The 19,677-nt window shown below is 41.2% G+C and overlaps 1 pseudogene; it reads right to left on the reverse strand.

The window, feature by feature from the left end:
- Positions 1–957: 957 nt before the first annotated feature.
- On the reverse strand, positions 958–1,551 carry LOC145803463 (L-type lectin-domain containing receptor kinase S.4 pseudogene; annotated as a pseudogene).
- Positions 1,552–19,677: the final 18,126 nt, after the last annotated feature.

Genomic DNA, 19,677 nt, shown 5'->3' on the forward strand with positions numbered 1-19,677 from the left:
AAAAGATTAAGGGATGAACTATTTATAACCACACATTGACACTGGGAAGTACTACCGGTGAGTGTTGAGATGCGAATTAAAGATGTAAAGATTTTGTTCACTTGAATAACAGATTCTCTATATAAATGCATGGTTTTAATTTTTTCCATTATACATTGATTTTACAGTGCCTTAACCAATAATACCCCCCATCCTATTCCATCCCTAAATACAAAAAAAAAAAAGAAAAAAAAAAGAAAAAGAAAAAAAAAAGAGGCAATTCATATCAACAATGCTACATGTACTATTTGCACAATTTTTAGGTGTGGACAATGTTTATCCTCAGAATATTGTGTCACCTATAACACTAAATGTGGTGTACACATTTTTTAAATTATGTTCAGAATTTCGTAAACAGATTGTATAAGTAGTTATCTTTCTACTTAGCTCTAATGATGAGAATAGCCAATTGCTTGAACTTGTTCTCGAAATCACGGTGAAATTAATTCATAAGCTTCATAATGAAATTATGTCGTGAACAAACGAAAATGGTGAAAAGACAACTTATGTTAAGGTTATTATAGTCTTTAATTTGCATTCATTAAATGGGCAATTATATTTAAGGGTTGTTTGGTATGTACTATTTTAGTCTATCTTTTTATTTTTTTTATCTTTTTTGAGTCACATCAATCAACATCTCCTCTCTACTTTTCTATACATCTTTTCATAAAAAATTAAAAAATATACTTATTTAGAACATCTCAAATCACTCCAATAAGGGTATCAGGATCCTCTGAAGTTTTTCCCCTGGAGTGATCTCTAAAGTGGGTTCATCCAACGGCTGGAAATGTAACTAATCAAAACGGCGTCGTTTTGGTTAATAATTTTTTTTTTAAAAAAAAAGGAGATTTGGAAGCACTGATAACCAGAGCTTTGTCTATCTTCTTTATTAGAGGCAATGATGTCAAAGAATTCAAGCTAAGCGATTTCGAAGCTCCATTGATTTTGAAGCTCCAACCCAATACGTAATGCGAGCCTAGCGAGCAAACCAGTGGAAGAAGAGAACCCAATAAACATCCATTCATGGAGAATTGGAGAGAGATCGAAATTCAAAGAAAGAATTGGCAATCTGGGTTTTGAAGAAGAATGCGAGATTGTAACATTGATAAGAGTCGTAATCGAATTGTATTCAATCCAAACTATGATGGGTTTTCCACCTTTCAGATTCAGATCTGCTGCAACAGACTTGTTCGATGCCATGGTGTTGATGTTGATGCCAACATGGTTATCATTGATATCTCCGAACTCGAAGTCCTGACGGGTTTCGAACTCGATTGCGAACAAGTGGTTTGAGAAGTTTCTGATGTCGGAGGCGTTGAGGAGGCCCAAGTACTGACTAGGAAGAGCTGTTGGGAGGTCTACGAAAGGAGAGAGAGTGAAGGCGAGTCCATGGCCGCCGAGTTTTGGGTATTCGGGGACGATGACGAAGGCGAAAGAGGTAGAGAAAGAGAAAGCAGAGCCATTGGAGGAGTTCTTGAAGTGAAATGGAGAGGTGTGAAAAGCATGACCCATTTTTCTACTGATCTCGTTGGTTAATCGAAGAATGCCATTTTTTTGAAACTCGGATATTCCGGAGAGAGTGATGTTTGTGTTGAGTTCATTGAATCCGAAGTAGAAGAGCTCGTCGAGTTGGGCGAAGATGGGATTGAGAGGAAGAAGATGGAACAAAGGAGTACGAAAAGATGTGACATTTGGAGACAATGAGGTATTTTAGTTAGTTACATTTCGAGCCGTTGGATGAACCCACTTCAGGGATCACTTCAGAGGATCAACTTCAGAGGATCCTGATACCCAATAAGGTACCATTTAACTAACAAGTATAAGTGAAATAAATGCTCAAAAAACCAAACACATCATTCACAATTTTGTAAGTTGGGCTCCCAATGACTACATGAATGCAAGCTGTCACATAGAGGAGTGAGCAAATTACAACATTAATATATACTGACTTAAAAAGTTTGCGTCTATGTTTGTTTATTTTCCCATTAATACCATCATAAATATATGAATCCTATGATAAGAAATGGTAAAAAATCAGTGACATAAATATATGAATCCTATGATAAGAAATGGTAAAAAAATCAGTGACATAAAAACCATGGTGTTATTAAGGCCTCGTTTGGGAATAGACTAATTTAGTAATTTTTTGACTATTTGACTAAAATATGAGCTAAAAAAAACTAGTATGTTTGGGATGACTTTTTGACTTTTTACAAAAAGATGTGCAAAAAGTAGAGAAAAAAGAGAATCTTTGACTTTTTGGCATGGGTTGTTGGCTTTTTGACTAATTTAGTAACTTTTTAACTTTTTGACTAAAAAATTCGGTTGCCAAACGAGGCCTAAGTCATTTTAGTTCTCAATAATATTACGTGAAAGGCTTCATTTGTATGTCAAATTGGAGAATTTATGACTACTATGTTAAATGGAATACTCTAATAAATGAACATTTTTTTAGCCAACTAAGTTGATTTCATTGTTAGGTCACTAATAGTATTCTAAATGTCATTGCTACTTCCATGAAACTATGCACAAGTGCTTGAAATGCCATATATTTAATGGATAATACAATAGAATTTACATACATAACTTAGATACACAATGATGTGATTGGATTGCAATTTTTGCTGTAAATCATTTTTCATATTTAATTGTTAGTGTCTCAGCCTTGTTTGATTTCTATGAATCTAAATGAAGTCAATCTTACATTCACATATTTATTAAAGAAGAAGAAGAAGAGCTAGCTCTAATTTAAACAACCATTAGTATCCATCCTACAAACTGAGAAGTAATCTAGTGCCTGAACTTCTGAACTGTTAATAAATTAAATAAACCTCAAATTTACAATTCCATATAACTAATAACCTCAAATATACCAATTGTGTCCAAAATATTTACACAAATTTGTCCAAACATATTAATTATACATTTGTCTCCAAAAATAATATAAAGTGGTGGGTCCCAAAATATCCAACTCAGTAAATATTTTAAGTGCTTCAACTCCAATCGCCACTAAATTTGCTCTAAACCTGTAAAATAAATTAACTCTAGAAGTATACAATATGACATAAATAACAAGGGTCAGATAGAGAATAAATTAATAATGATCCAACAATTTACAACATTACACAAACGATTCGATTTGAGGTAGTCAAGTAATTTATCAAATTGCACAAACAAATTGTTATAAAATTGGGCGCCCATGTGCATGACCCATGAGCCTTTTAAACCTTATCCATATAAGGTTGAATTTTAATTCAAAACTTATTTGGATAACCACTCATGATATCTATATATCTATCATATCAACTGATATGGATAGATGATATAGTTATCCTTTATGTCTGATACGATATATGGGATATGGAATAATGAAACAACATATGTTTTTCTCATACTGACTCTCTCCCATTAAACAACAATAAAGATTTTTATATTGTGACTTGTGTGGGTGATAGCCATATTGTGGTATCAGTCCACTGCTGGGTTCGTTGCTCACATTCTTGAAACACATGATTTACCCACGAGATTCTTCACTTTAGGTTCTGTCATTAAGGTATGATCTGAAATTTTTACCCGTTGCGTTATACTTTAATTTACATTGGTATCAGAGCAAATATGAGTATTTTCGTGCTTATTTTTATGCATTAAAATATGTATATAATTTTATATAAATATATATACACGATATATGTATGAAAATTAACAAAGAATGAAGATGAAGTGCAGGGTTTCTACACTTCCACTCTCATTAGATGGAGTGTAATACACCTCAATTTTTATGTTCATTAAATGTCATTTCTGAGACCATGGTGTCGTTTGGTAACACTTACGCTTTCAGTTTTCTGTTTATATTTACAAAAATTTAAAAAACTCAAATAAAAACTTGTTTGGTAAAATTTTTGATTTATAAATCAGTGGTCTCAGTTTATAAATTTGGCCAAAAAATGAAAACACAAAAAATGTGTTTCCGTTTTGAGTTTTGAGTTTTTTTTTTTTTTTTACCACCCAACACTAGCCACCACCCGCCACCATTTTCCACCACCGTCTTCCACCACCAGCACCCACCAGCACCACTCACCACCCACCTGCCACCACCAGCCACCACTCGCCACCACCAGCCACCAGCCACCACCCACCTGCCACTCACTGGCCACCACCACCCACCCCTCGCCACCACCACCACCACCATCACCACCCACCACCACCACCCACCACCACCACCCACCACCCACCTACCATCCACCCGCCACCACCTACCACCCGCCACTACCATCCACCGTCCGCCATCTACTTGCCATCACCACTCACCACCCACCTGCCACCACCATCCCCCACCTGCCACCACCAGCCACCCGCCACCACCAGCTACCTGTCACCCACCACCCACCACCCACCACCACCACCACCACCATCACCCACCACCCACCCGCCACCCACCTACCACCACCACCCACCACTCACCACCCACCACCGCCGCCACCACCACCACCACCACCACCACCACCACCCACTCGCTACCACTTACCACCCGCCACCGTCACCCACCCATCACCATCACCCACCCGCCACCACCACCGCCACCACCCACTCGCTACCACCCACCACCGGCCACCACCACCCACCCACCACCCACCACCTGCCATCCGCCACCCACCACCCACTTGCACCACCACCCACTCACTACCACCCACTACCTGCCACCGTCACCCACCCACCTACCATCACCACCCACCGGCCACCACCCGCCATTTGTCACCCACCTGCCACCACCACCCGCCACCACCCGCCACCGTCACCAACCCACCCACCCACCACTACCACCCGCTATCCGCCACCCACCTGCCACCACCACCCGCCGCCACCACCACCACCACCACCACCACCACCACCACCTACCCGCCACCACCCACTGCCACCACCCACCACCACCAGCTACCCACCACCCACCGTCACCACTTTCCACCATCGTCTTCCACCGCCACTTGCCATTTCTCATTCTTTTTTATATTTTTAAATTTTTTTAAACATTTTGTTAATTACCAAACGCGTTTGTAGTTTATGTTTTTTTAAAAAATAAACAAAAAATAAACAAAAATCAGTTTATAAAATTTTTGTAAATATAAACTGAAAACGTAAACGTTACCAAACACACCCTAAATGTTTTTATTTTGAAAAATGGAGTCCGGTAGTACCGAAATTGGACAAGAAAACACCCTGGAAGGCGACGCGTGGGCCAAACACGCCATCTGAGTTCGTCAGAGGCTTCCACGCGCTATCCCCGCTATCCGCGCCATGACGCGCACGTTAGCAGCGCTGTCCACGCGCGCTGTCCGTGCTACGCACGTGCGCACCGTGCGCTGAGCCGAGCCGAACCGCACCATTTTCCGCGCCGGCTTGATTGGTTTGACGGCCAGGTGTAAGGGTCTGTTTGTTTTTTTAAAATTTAGAATTGCGTTAAATGGTCATGAGTAATTCATTATAGCTTTGTTTTAAGCGTGGTTGGTATTGTTAGACTCAGAATTATATTTTCTATCTTCTGTAAAATTTTAAAATTTTATGAAAATAAAAAATATTTTTTCTGAAATAATAATCTATTATTTCTGCTTTAAAATGCTTCTGGTGTTGCATGATTAAGTTTCTGGAGATGAAATTTTTACTGTAAACCACTGTAATGGTCTACTATTTACTGGTATGATTGTTGCATTTTCCCAGATTCTGAAATATTTATTTCTGATTTCATGTGTGTTTATTAATTATTTAAAATTTTAAAAAATTTCAGAAGTGATATACTTTTTGTTATGGCATAATCTGAATATTAAATACATCATATTGTTATTTTTGGCCTAGAGTTTCTAATATGTTGTAATTAGAATAGTATGATTAATTGTTTTTTATTTAAATTCAATTATTAAATGTAACATAACATGAGTTGATTGTGAATCTACTTTAAGATGCTATTGTATGGAATTAGAATATTTTATTATATTTTTTAGACATGCCATAGCCAGTGGAAGGTTATTCGGTTGAGAGAAATCTTTGTAGATTTATTCCCGAAAACTAATATTTTGTGCATAAATTAAATTAAATTTTGGATAATTGTCACCTGCGGCTCAAGAGATGATTACGAGTATAGCAGATTTTCGATCTTGCGACTTGTGTAATATTGTCACTATTTAATTCAGATTTTTGTGGCAAAATTATATTATGCTAATCAAATTAATCCCAATGCGAATTTCTCTCTAAATTGACTTAGCTTATGGAAGTTAATTTGGTTGACCTAGATTTAGTAGAGATGTTCAAATGTGAACAATGTAATCCTATTCTTTAGATGAGCAAAAGTCTTGAAGACTTTAGGTCAGACCTTAATTGAGCCAATGTAAGGAAACATGACTCAAAGACGCATGGTTTTGTTGCCTTGTTTGGCACAATAAAAACTAATGTGTGCGCTATGGTTAGCGGCACGCTACGTAGTTTTGGTTGGCGAGTTTTGGAGTTATGAAATTAGTAAGCCCTCAATAGATCTGTATATGATCTTGACTATTGAGCGGCGCAGATTGAATTTGTAATTTGACTTGTAATGATATTGCATCATTGGATGAAGTAACATTCAGGAGTCACGTCATCCAAGAAATGCGAGCTTAAATGAATTAGTCATTAAGTGTAAGATGAGTAGCCAGTATGAACAGTGTTTTGTTCTCTATCCAAGTGTTGGGAATGGATGGAGCAAAATTTCATGAACTATAATAGTGTGCATTAAAGTATCATTTGAAGTTAAAAGATTAGCACTTAGTAGCAAAAAAATCCATTAATACTAAGTGAAGAGATTACCGCCAAGTGGCTGCAAAATCTATTAGCATTGCCAACTTGTCTAAGTCTGGACACTTACTGTTTCCACACTTGAGTGTGAGACATGAGGAGGTGCTTCTTTGTATGGTTCCTTAGCTAGGCTAATGTTTTTTTAATAATGTTTACCACTAAGTGCAAATGTTACAGCATAGTAATGAAAAGGTCAATGCCGACAAGGTTGTTATGACTCTAAGAATTTGACGCATGGCTCGTGAGAGCATTGTGTTGAATTAGACCCTTTAGTCTAATTCGCGCTTAAGTTACTTTGGGAGCTGGCATAGATTGATAGCTTATTCTCTCCATCTTGTGGATAGTAGAATTAATTGCAAGTAACTATGAAGCGAGAAACAGAGATGGCAAGAGGAGCATTGTCATCTTTTAACTAGATGCAGTAAAGTGTATGGAGAATAAAATTAACTTGAAGGTGCAGGGGATTAGCACTTAATAGTTAAATTTGTGACTTAGGCGCACTTGATATCTCCATGACATCCTTTTATAATCTAGTGAATATGAATTAGTCGTGAGTCATTACCTAGTTGGGCCTAAACCTTTAAAACTTGTCTTCGAGAACTCACACATTAGGATGATTGGAATTAATTTATGGCATTGGTCATGAACCGGTGGCTTATTATACTTAATCACATTAATGAGAAGATGACATGGATGGTTTGATTTGGCCTTCTCGGGCGCACTCGCTTATGACATCCTGCTCTCATGTGAATGTGTAACTTTGTTCGCAATGATTGCGCACAGATAAGTAGAAAAGCTGCAGAAAGGCATTTGTATTAGCGCATTTAGTCCACTATGATATTTGTGACTGGATATGTGTAAGGGTATGATAGCTAGCCCCAAATCTCAACACATTTATAGATTACAATACGGAATCAAGCTAAATGAGACAAAAGCCGTGACTCCCGCTAGTCAAATGATCAATGCTCACATCGAGTTAATGAACAGTATCAAGTGGATAGTAGGTGCACCAAGCACTCAGGCAAGAAATAAACGGAGTTAACAGAGCCAATCAGTAAGATTCTGTCAAAAGTTCAACAACTTCCGTTCTTCAAGTGGCTACCTAAGATGAAGGGACCTCTCGATGCAAGAAAACGGATAAATGGTGTGAGTATCATAAAAACCACAGTCACGACACCAATAGTCGTTATGCACTAAAGGATCACATGGAGAAGTTGGTGCAAGACGGCCGTCTTACGCAACACGTTCGAAAGAATAATCCATCAAATACAGTAGCTCTATGGCCAGACTCACCTCCTCTTGGTGTCATTCATATGATATACAGCTTGCCGATGTCATCTGAGGTGCATACAATTCAGTTGCAGTCTAGCCCCCATAGCCCAATCAAGCCAGCGAAACGGCCCCATGAAACTGGAAGGATTAGTTTCGATGATAGTGACTTAGTTGGAGTAACTCACCCCCCACACTGATCCCCTCGTCATTGAGCTACGTGTAAACAAATTCACCATTGAGCGTGTTCTCATTGACCAGGGCAGCACTTTAGAAATAATGTATTACAAAACTTTTGTCAAACTTGGCTTCACAGACTCGGATCTGTCTCCGGCTGATTACCCGTTATTCAGCTTCAATGCTAACCCGGGAGTATCCTTTGGGCAAAATCACACTACCAGCTCAGTAGATGTAGAATTTCTGGTTGTCAAGCTTTCTTCGCCATATAATCTCATCATGGGAAGAACTTAGTTGCATACAATGCAAGCCGTGCCAAGCACCTACCATCAACTACTTCGTTTTCCGACTGAGTACGGTATCGAACAAATTCGCGGTTCTCAGAAATCGGCACATGCATGCTATCTTCTTGCTGCAAAGAGACCAAGGGAGCTGGAAGTGCATTCAATTGAGGTACCAGATAGGGAGAGCCTCAAAGACATTAGGAAGATCCCAAGTGAAAAGGCAACTGGAGCCCTGGATCAGGTTGAAATTGATGGGAATCCTGACAAGTTCTTCATGATCGGCGATTCCTTCGATAAAGTTGAAAGGCAAGAGTTAGTATCCTTCTTACTCGGCAATATCGATGTGTTTGCATGGTCACCATACGAGATGCCAGGACTGGATCCATCTGTGGTCCACCACCGCTTAAACGTTGATCCAAAATGTAAGCCAATTATTCAGAGAAGTCGACGGTCAGCCGCGAAGCATACTTTGGCCGTTGTTGAAGAAGTTGATCAGTTACTTGATGTCGAGGCAATTCATGAGGTAACCTATCCTACATGGTCGTCCAATACTGTGGTTGTAAAGAAGAAGAATGGCTCTTGGCGTGTTTGTGTGGATTTCATGGACTTAAACAAAGCTTGTCCCGAGGACTGTTTTCCTTTACCTAGAATAGACCAACTTGTAGATACAACGACACATCATCAACGCATGAGCTTCTTGGATACCTACAGGGGCTACCATCAAATCACCATGCATCTGGAAGACCAAGAAAAAACCTCATTCCTCACCCCAAGAGGAACCTATTGCTACAAGGTCATGCCTTTCGGGCTGAAGAATGCGGGGCAACTTACCAAAGACTAGTGACTGCCATGTTCAGGGAACAACTTGGTCGTAGCATGGAAGTATACATCGACGACATGGTGGTCAAATCCAAGGAAAAGCACACCCATCTAGCCAATTTGGCAGAGACATTTGACATCCTTCGAAAGTATAAGATGAAATTGAACGCCTCGAAGTGTGCATTCGGCATCGGATCTGGCAAATTCCTTGGCTACATCATTATCCATCGCGGAATTGAAGCCAACCCGAGGTAAATAACGATAATTCTAGAGCTTGGATCCCCTCGATCAGTTAAAGAGGTTCAGAAGCTGATGGAAATGGCCGCTGTGCTCAACAGGTTTATTAGTTGTTCCACAGATCACTGCCGACAATTCTTTCACACACTTCGGCAAGGCAGAGCAATTGAATGGTCCCCCGAGTGCCATGCTGCTTTGGACGGCTTGAAGTCTTATCATCGATCAGTACCACTCTTGGCAACACCTGCAGCAGGTGATCTGCTCATTTTGTATCTGGAGGTATCCGACCGGGCAGTCAGCACCGTATTGTTAAAGGAAGAACTTGGGAAGCAGTGACCAGTTTACTATGTGAGCAAAGCAATGCCTGACGCCGAAACACGTTACCTTCCATTGGAAAAACTTATCCTTGCTCTCGTCCTGGCCACAAGAAAACTGATGCAATACTTTCAGGGGCATACCATTGGGGTAATAACGGACTATCCCCTCCTGTCAGCGCTCCGCAACGCGGAAGCATCGGGGTGTATTTCGAAATGGGCTCTCAAACTCGGCCAGTATGATATCCAGTTTTTACCCAGAACTTCCATTAAGGGGCAAGTGCTCGCCGACTTTATAGCCAAATTCACAGGATCCCTCATCAACTTTAAGTCTGATCAAGTGCAACCTAAGCCCAAGTAGAGAATGCATGTTGGAGATGTTTGGAAAATGTATTGTGATGGGTCATCCAACCAACGTGGCAGTGGGGCTGGCGTAGTAATCATGACCACTGAAGGGGCGATAATAGAACAGGCCGTTAAACTAGACTTCGATGCATCAAACAATGAGCCCGAATACGAAGCATTGTTAACTAGCCTACGAAATGCACTTCACCTCGGTGTGCGGCGTCTGCTTGTTTTCTGTGACTCAAAGCTAGTAACCAATCAGTTGAAAGGAGAATATGCAGCCAAAAATGACCGCATGGCAGCTTATATGAAAACGGTGAATTCTTTGCTCACGAAATTTGATCACCATGAACTGAATCAAATAACCCGAGATTAGAACACGTATGCAGACGCCTTGGTTTGCCTAGCCTTTGCTATCAACTTAGAAATTAAGCGGACAATCGAAGTAGGGTTTGTCCCTAAGCCGAGCATTGCCTCTTCAAGTTAGTTCAGATCAACGTTATTGAACCAGGTCCAAGTTGAATGGACCCTATCGCTGCATTCCTATCTTCAGAGCAACTTCCGATAGATAAGAAAGAGGCACACAAATTGCGAAACAAAGCCCTCCGATACTACTTGGACCGCAGGGATAGCTCTACAAAAAAATCTCTCTTTGGGCCGTGTATAGAATGTGTTCACCCGGATAAAATCGAGGAACTCTTGTCTGAAATACATGAAGGAAGTTGTGGTGCCCATTCAAGCAAACGTTCTTTGGCCTATCGAGCCGTAACAGAGGGGTACTATTGGGCGACCACGAGAACAAATGATGAGTGCTATGTCAAGAAATGCGAACAATGCCAGAGGTTTTCCCCTTTAACTCATCTGCTTGCAGAGGAGTTAAGCTCTATCACCAGTCCTTGGTCGTTCACTCAATGGGGACTTGATATCGTCGAACCATTGCCACGAGCCCCGAGAAACAAGCGATTCTTGATTGTCGCGACAGATTACTTCACAAAATGGGTCGAAGTGGAGGCACTGACACATATTTGGGACACTGATGTTAAGCGTTTCATATGGAAAAACATTATAACGCGATTCGCATACCAAGAGCACTTGTTTCAGATAACGACACCCAGTTTGATTGTGGCTTCTACCGAGAATTGTGCAACATGTACGGTATTCGGCCCTACTTTTCCTTGCCGGCTTATCCACAAAGCAATGGTCAAGCGGAGGCCTCCAACAAAGTCATCCTGGACGGCATCAAGAAAAGGTTAGAGAAAACTAAAGGTTGATGGGTCGAAGAGCTGCCCAGTGTGTTGTGGGCTCATTGCACTACTCCAAGGTGATCCACTGGGGAAACGCCGTTCGCTCTATGCTTTGGAATGCAGGAAATCATCCCCCTGGAGATCGGCCTACCCACTCTGAAAATGAAGGGTTTTGACTTGGGCCATAATGACATGATGTTAGCATTGGACTTGACTCTGATTGAGGAACACCGAGACCGAGACCGAGACCGTGCCCTTGTTCTATGGCGCGGTATCAGCAACAGCTTGCTAAAACATATAATCAACGCGTACAGCTGCGTCATTATATACCTGGCGAATTGGTCTTCAAGAAAGTGCTTCCTGCTACTAGGAATCCCACAGATGGAAAGTTCGGCCCCAATTGGGACGACCCTTATTAGGTTGAATCAATCGCCGGCACAGGGGCATGTCGGCTCAAAGACATGTCAGGAAGAAGTTTGCCATGTCCCTGAAATTCTACGCATTTGCATAAGTTTTATCATTAACCCAACCTGTATGGCATGGTAGCCTGTTTTTAATTTTCGTAATGTACAACTTTCACTTTCCAAGGCAATGCCTTTTTAATCCCTGCTTTGTGAATTTTGGTTCAGAAACAAAAGCCTTCGAATTCAGAGCGCCATTCGTGGATATCACGATTGGCCAAGATAAAAGCCTCCGAATTCGGAGCCCAATCCATGAATGACGTGTTTGGACCGAATCAGCCTCTGAATACGGAGCGCCCTTTGTGGATATCATGATTGGCCAAGATAAAAGCCTCCGAATTCGGAGCGCACATCATGGATAGCACGATTAGCCAAGATAAAAGCCTCCAAATTTGGAGCCCCATCCGTGAATGATGCGTTTGGGCCAAATAAGCCTCTGAATTCGGAGTGCCTTTCGTGGATATCACGATTGGCCGAGATAAAATCCTCTAAATTTGGAGCCCCATCCGTGAATGACGCGTTTAGGCCGAATAAGCCTCTGAATACGGAGCACCCTTCGTGGATATCACGATTGGCCGAGCTAAAAGCCTCCAAATTCGGAGCCCCATCATTGAATGGCGCGTTTGGGCTGAATAAGCCTCTGAATACGGAGCGCCCTTCGTGAATATCACAATTGGCCAAGATAAAAACCTTCGAATTCGGAGCGCCCTTTGTGGATATCTCGATTAGCCAAGATAAAAGCCTCCGAATTTGGAGCTCCATCCGTGAATGACGCGATTGGGTTGAATAAGCTTCTGAATTCAGAGCACCCTTCATGGATATTGCGATTGACAAGCGCAAATGCAATTAACGTAAAGTAGTAGATAGTCATGACTTAATTTACAAACATTGATTGAAATAATATGCAAACATTCAAAATAAAATGTTTCATTAAATAGATCGTGAATACATGATTTACATAAAAACAGAACAATGTAAACAATATACATAAAAAAATATTTGGCTCCATCTTCATCGTCAGTCTTCTCGATGTTGAAAGCCTCAAATGGAAAAGTACAACTCTGATATAAAGGCGACGCTGAATCAATGCCCGTGGCCTGGAGAGCCTTGATCCATCCATGCTTAAATCCACGATTTTCGCATCGACAGACTTCCTCGGCTATTTTTTCTTTCGTCTTGTTTATTCTAATTTTTCGACTGTCATGGAAGCCTTGTTCATAGGACCTAGTCTTCGCAGCTTCTATTGCGAACATGCTAGCCGTATCTCGGTCGGCAATCGCGTGATCCAAAGTTCACCGGTTTACTCATTCCACGACAATCGGTTAACTTGACTCGCCGGCTGAGTTTCAGAGATTTTAGCTTTCTTCAGCTCATTTTTGGCTCTCTCTAGTGAGCTTCCAAGCTCGGAATGTGACCGTCCTTTTGCTCTATCTCTCTTCACGCGGCACGAAGATGCATGCCGATTTCATAGGAGGTATATAACCCTTTTACTGCTTCATGGACGCCCTCTCAAAAAACTTCATAATCAGCTCCGCCGACTATCGAGTACTGGACTTCTGGCGGAAAAATTTGGCGAGCGAACTCGACTACCACGTTTGGGTCGCAGATAATCTAATCCCCTTCTGTCATTGGTTTGTTCCCAATGAAGACTGAAAAACCCAACGAGCGCAGTGGCCCACTGGCTTCTCCTCTCGAAAGGGGGGAGTTACCTCGTTTCTACTTCTCCTTCCTAGGTGACCTACTTCGACGATGTGTAGAGTGACACCTCTCATGATCCCCCGACGTCTTACTCCCCGTGCACATAGGCTCGCCACCTCGATTCATCTCTGCATCCAGTTCTGCCAGTGTCCTACTCTCCCCTCTGTTGTTGAAGAATATTCTTCTTGCCATCACAGTCATCCAGCTTGGTTCGACACGATGCTTTTTCCGTCTCGCAATTTGTTGGATTTGAACACAAAAATGGCACCTACGCACATGCAGCCCCTACACCATTTATTAATTACGGGTGTAGCATTCCCGAGGCGATCTCTTCAATACTCTGCCCCAAAATTTCAAAGCTTTGCCCCGCTAAGTTGATGTGCCCCAGCCAATCCATGAACTACCGATATTCAACGGTCCCGTTCATTCATTAGCTGGGAAACGGGCAAAATCATCACTCTATTCGACTATTAGCTAGGGCAAGGGAAGATTCATCAATCCACTCAGCTAAATTTCAAAGCTTTACGCCGCTAAGTTGATGTGCCCCAGCCAATCCATGAACTACCGATATTCGGCGGTCACGTTCATTCATTAGCTGATGCAAGGGCAGATTCATCAATCTATTCGGCTAAATTTCAAAGCTTTGTGCCGCCAAGTGATGTGCCCTTGCCAATCCATGAACTTCTATTATTCGGCAGTCCAGTTCATTCATTAGCTGGGGCAAGGGCAGATTCAGCAATCTACTCGGCTATATTTCAAAGCTTTGCGTCGTTAAGTTAATGTGCCCCAGCCAATCCATGAACTACTGATATTCGGCGGTCTCGTTCATTCATTTGCTAGTGTAAGGGCATATTCATCAATCTATTAGTCTAAATTTCAAAGCTTTGTGCCGCTAAGTGATGTGCCCTAGCCAATCCATTAAATTTTGTTATTCGGCGGTCTAATTCTTTCATTAGCTGGGCAAGGACAGATTCATTAATATATTCAGCTTAAATCGCAAAGATACGGCTAAATTGTGAAGATACACAGTTATTTTATCGCTGAATTAATTTATTCATTTCACAATTTTACATCCTACTTAGCCGTTAACTAGCACCTACAGTAGACAGACAGAAAGGCAAAGGAGATATTCATTAATAAATTGAGTACAAACCGTAGTCATCTTACGCATGAAAATTACTCTACATTTGACTTCTAACCAAAATAAATAAATAAAAATCTACAAAAACTACGCACACAAGATGCCTAACAAAAATCAAAATTACTCCCCAGTCAATTTTCAAGGTCAGACTCCAGCGGCTTAATGTCCACCTACTCGTATGGAATCAGCTGTGCCAATGTCACATTAGCGGCAGCGAGGGCTTGAGCCAGCTGTGTTTGAAGCCTCGATTCTTAAACTTAGGTACTTCTTCCACGTAATTTTCCAAGGCGGTGTCCTTCCCAGCTTGGAAAGCTTTGGAAATCTCGGAGTCGGCTATTTCTTTTGCCTTCTTCGATGCTTCCAAATTAGCCTCCAGTTTGGCAATCACCTCCTTGGCTAACTTGAGCGCATCATCACTCACGTTCGCCCTCTTTTGATAGCCAACCTGAGTTGGTCGGAACTCTTGGCCTTTTCTGCCTCGGCGTTGGCCCTTGCTTGTTCTTTTGCTGCTTTCATCACCTCGGACTCGACTCTAAGAGAGGCCTTCACGGCCTTGCTCTTTTCAGTTTTAACTTCGGCTGTGACAAAGGCGATTTGTTCGATAGCATCATATTGACGGCGAGCAATCTCAACTATCCTGCTCGCCGCCTGCAAAATAAGGAATTAGAGTTAATATATATATATAGGCGTAAGACTACAGACAAGTCTCAAGTCATGTACTAATATGGCCGATTGAGCGGCTAATGCTATTGACAGCAAATCCGGCTCCACCCAAAAGGTTGCTCTGTCAACTGATAGGGAAATTGAAGAGGCCATACGTAAGGCCACAGCAGGGTCTTTCACAACCGATGCATCAGAAGCAATCGACACGTTCTTTAACCTTAGTTGTATGATAAACGACACAACCAAGTCTGACTCCTCTATACGTTGTCGTTTATCGATTTGGTTTTCTGCAGAGTCGGCTTCGTGCTTGGCAGTACGTTTTTCCCCCTATGCTCGGCCTCTTGATTGCCCTGTTGATCGACAATGTGCTCCGTTTCGATCGTATCAATCTGAGTCGTTTCTTCCACAGGAGCAGGCGAAGAAGACTCAGCCTTGGCAACGGGTGGTGGTTTTGATCAGTTAGCTTCGGCTTTCCTTCTGGCCATCTGCGTGAGCGACTCTCCAGTCATGTTCTCAGGATATGAGTTGGGAAGATCCCCTAAGTAGGTAAAATATCTTCAAAGGAGACGTCTGCTAGGTCTGAAGTGGATTGGGGGTTGTATGGAGGATTGAGGCCGGCTTCCTCAAAAGTCAAATTTAGAGTCGCGTCAACCTCCTTCCCGAGACTATCGGATCTGTCCAAGGTGGACTGATTTGGCTGCTCAGTGACTTCGTCAGCTATTTGTTCGTTCACCAGCTCTAAATTTGAAGCTTCAAGACCAATCTCCCTAAGACTTTTGAAGTTTGGGAAAATAAGCGCTGTAAGCTGTGGTTCGCCTCTTGGAATCGGAATGTTATCTGCGGCCAAAAACGTAGCGTAAGTTGGCTCGTATCTTAGAAGTATATGGGCCACCCTCCCTTGCTTTTGGAGGTTTGGACGGCCAAAGAACTGGGGCGCGGTTTTGATTTGCAGAAGTACAGCGTCGTCAGTCGAGACTAGAACTTTCTTCAAATCGTTACCTGCGTAAATAAAATGGTAAGTGTATAGAATCTAAGCCGAGTAAATATATAAAAAATACACATGGACTATGCGACCACCTAGTTCGCCTTTTCGTCTAGGCACAGGATCTAGGCGATCTTCGCCCTCGCTGAATTCCCAGTTGCCTCGGACAACGACCATGACATCATCAACACGCTTGCCAGAGCTGGCAAGCATAGTCACCAAATGATGGTCGGTGTTCTTAGCCCTGAGAAAGTAGCACCCCTATCAGCTAGAGGATTTGACCAATGCATAGCAATGTCGAATAGCAGGGATTCCAAGATTGAGCCTAAGGAATCAGTTTAATTCTACAATTCCCATTATGATTCGGTAAAAGTTTACATTAGGCTGAGAAAGGATTAGACCCCAGTGACGAAGGACGGCCCTAAAAAACGGGTGAAGGGGGAAACGGATTCCACCCTCAGCGATTGATAGGAGAGGAAAGATGATAGTACTCTCATCGGTCCTCTCCATGTCAATTACACTCTTTGCTATGAGTGACAGATGGATGTCTTCAGGAATGGAAAAATGGAGTCGAAAATCAGAAACTTGATCCGCAGAAAGAAGGGCTGTCAGATGTTTCGCCATCTTAGCCAGTGTAGGAAGTACGCTAAACTAAAAACAAACAAGGAAATAGGATTCGAAATGGAAAGGAGAAGAACTTACAAGAAATATGGAAGACAGTGAGCAATGAGGAGAAGTTGCAAAGCTTGTGAAATGAAGGAGGCAAACTGGCAGGCAACCAAGAAGCTTTGCGTATTCAAAAAAACATACATTCGAAGGGACAACACGGTTTCAAATCGCATTAAATGAGTGAAGTGTACAAAGGGGCGGGAAATTATAATGATTCCTAAAAAAGCATAAACGTTCAGACATTTGTGTTGGAATAAGGGAAGCCACCGTATTTTTGACTCTCCAAGTTTAAGACCAAACATGTCGACTAACTGGGATTAGTAGGATGTTCGGGGAGCAATTGTGGGAGCCGAATAATTTTATATGTAGGAAAACCAAATGAATTTGAAGAAAATCAGGATATATTCTATTTGGCTCCGTCCTGGGGGACCCTGAAGCCGAATAGTTAAATCGGCCATAGAATTAGACGTACAAGAAGCCAAGTGCGAATAAGTAGATGACAAAATGGCCAAGTGAGCAGTTATGCACTTGATTAAAAGTGGGCCCGACCCCCGAGACCAGGGATGAGTATAAAAGAGAGGAGCATCAACCAAAGAGAGGTATGTGTGAACAGATTAAAGAAACTTAAGCCACAAGCAAACAAGAGTATACTAACTTGTCCGTCGGAGTGCTAATTCCGACACCCCCAAGCGGAGTGTTAATCCCTTTTTTAGGTGGCAATTAGAGGATCAGGGACGTCCTTTAGGATCTTAGTGTATTTTCAGACCACCTCTTCATAGAGAGCTCTTGCAAGAATTTGAATGACTTGAAATAGAAGTGGTACCTTATAAGCAAGATAGTTTATTAGTTGCAATTTCAGCACAACCAGTAATTGTAGAAGAGATTAAATAGAAATGACGATCTCTTTAAGAAGATATATGATGATTTCTCTGTGTTCCTAATGATACAAAATTGAAAAGGAGGATCTTAGAAGAAGCCCACAAATCAATGTTCCTATGCATGCAGGAAATACCAAAATGTACCATGACTTCAAGCAAATGTATTGCTGGCTTAATATGAAGCAAAAGATTGCTGAATGCAATTCTAAATGCCTCCAATGTCAAAAAGTAAAAGATGAGCACCAGAAATTGGCAGGGTTACTTTAATCCCTCTATATTCTCGAGTGGAAGTGGAAGCATATAAGCATGGACTTCATTGTTGGTTTACCTCGTACGTCTAGAGGTATGAATTCTATATGGGTTATTGTTGATAGATTAACAAAATCTACTCACTTTCTTGCCATGAAAACTTCATTTAATGCTTATAGACTTGCTACTATCTACATTGATGAAATTATCCGACTATATGGAGTTCCAGCGTCTATTGTTTTGGATAGGGATCCTAAATTTGTTTCTAGATTTTTGGCAAAGTCTATAGAATGCAATGGGAATGAAGGTTGGATATAGGGCTTTGTATGGGCCCAAACTTGTGTAAGAGACAACCGAAAATATATAAATTATTCAGCAAAGGCTCAAGACTACTCATAGTCGACAGAAAAGTTATTCAGATCAGAGAATAAGAGATTTAGAGTATGAAGCAAGCGATCATGTATTTATCAGAGTCACGCCGATGAAAGGGTAAACGAGATTTGGCATTAAATAGAAATTGACTCCACGTTATATCAGGCCATTTTAGATTCTAGAGAGACTTGGTCCAGTTGCCTACTGAATTGCCTTACCACTAGGAAGGGAGCAAATTGCCATCGGATAGCTTTGGATGATGATATGAAATACAAAGAATAGCCAGTACAGATCATTAACCGACAAGTGAAATAGTTCAGAAATAGATTGATTCCAATGGTGAAGGTGGAGAGAAGAGAACATTATGGAAATGAAGCTACATGGAAGGAGGATGAGATGCGACAACGATATCCACATCTATTCCTAAATAGAGGTAACTTAAGTTTGGAGGAAGAAACGTTCTAAGGGGGAGAGACTGTGACGACCCTAACGTGCATATCATTTCTATATATTATTTTATTAAGAGAAATTGCATAATTATGTGTTTATTTTTGTGCTTATTTGTTTGTTTATGGAATATCTATTTCATTGCTTACGTTGAATAAAAAATTGGATGCCTTAATGGATTCAGAAACCAAAACTGACTAGTTCAATAGGCTAATTGGAATATTTAGAATCATATGGTGAGTTTGATTAAAATTTGATTGAAATTAGAATAATTAGAATAAATCAATTAGAATTGCTTAGGATTAATTAGACTTAAGTTAGATTAATTAGCCTAACTTAATCTACCTTATATATATATGATATACGTTTAGTGAACTCTTACTCTTCCATAAGTTTGAGCAGAAATTATAGAGGAAGAGTGAAAACAACACTTTTAGAGAGAGAATGAGAAAGAATTGTAGAGATTGCAGAAGAATTGAAGAGATTAAGCAAGCTTATACTCAAATTCAAGCTCTAGGTATGAATCTCAACCATAATCCTTGTAGATAATTTATGTAGAGGTTGAATTCATAA

The sequence above is a fragment of the Camellia sinensis genome, chromosome 12 (genome assembly GCF_055761805.1).
Source record: "Camellia sinensis isolate YWXY chromosome 12, ASM5576180v1, whole genome shotgun sequence".
NCBI classification, from domain to species: Eukaryota; Viridiplantae; Streptophyta; class Magnoliopsida; order Ericales; family Theaceae; genus Camellia; species Camellia sinensis.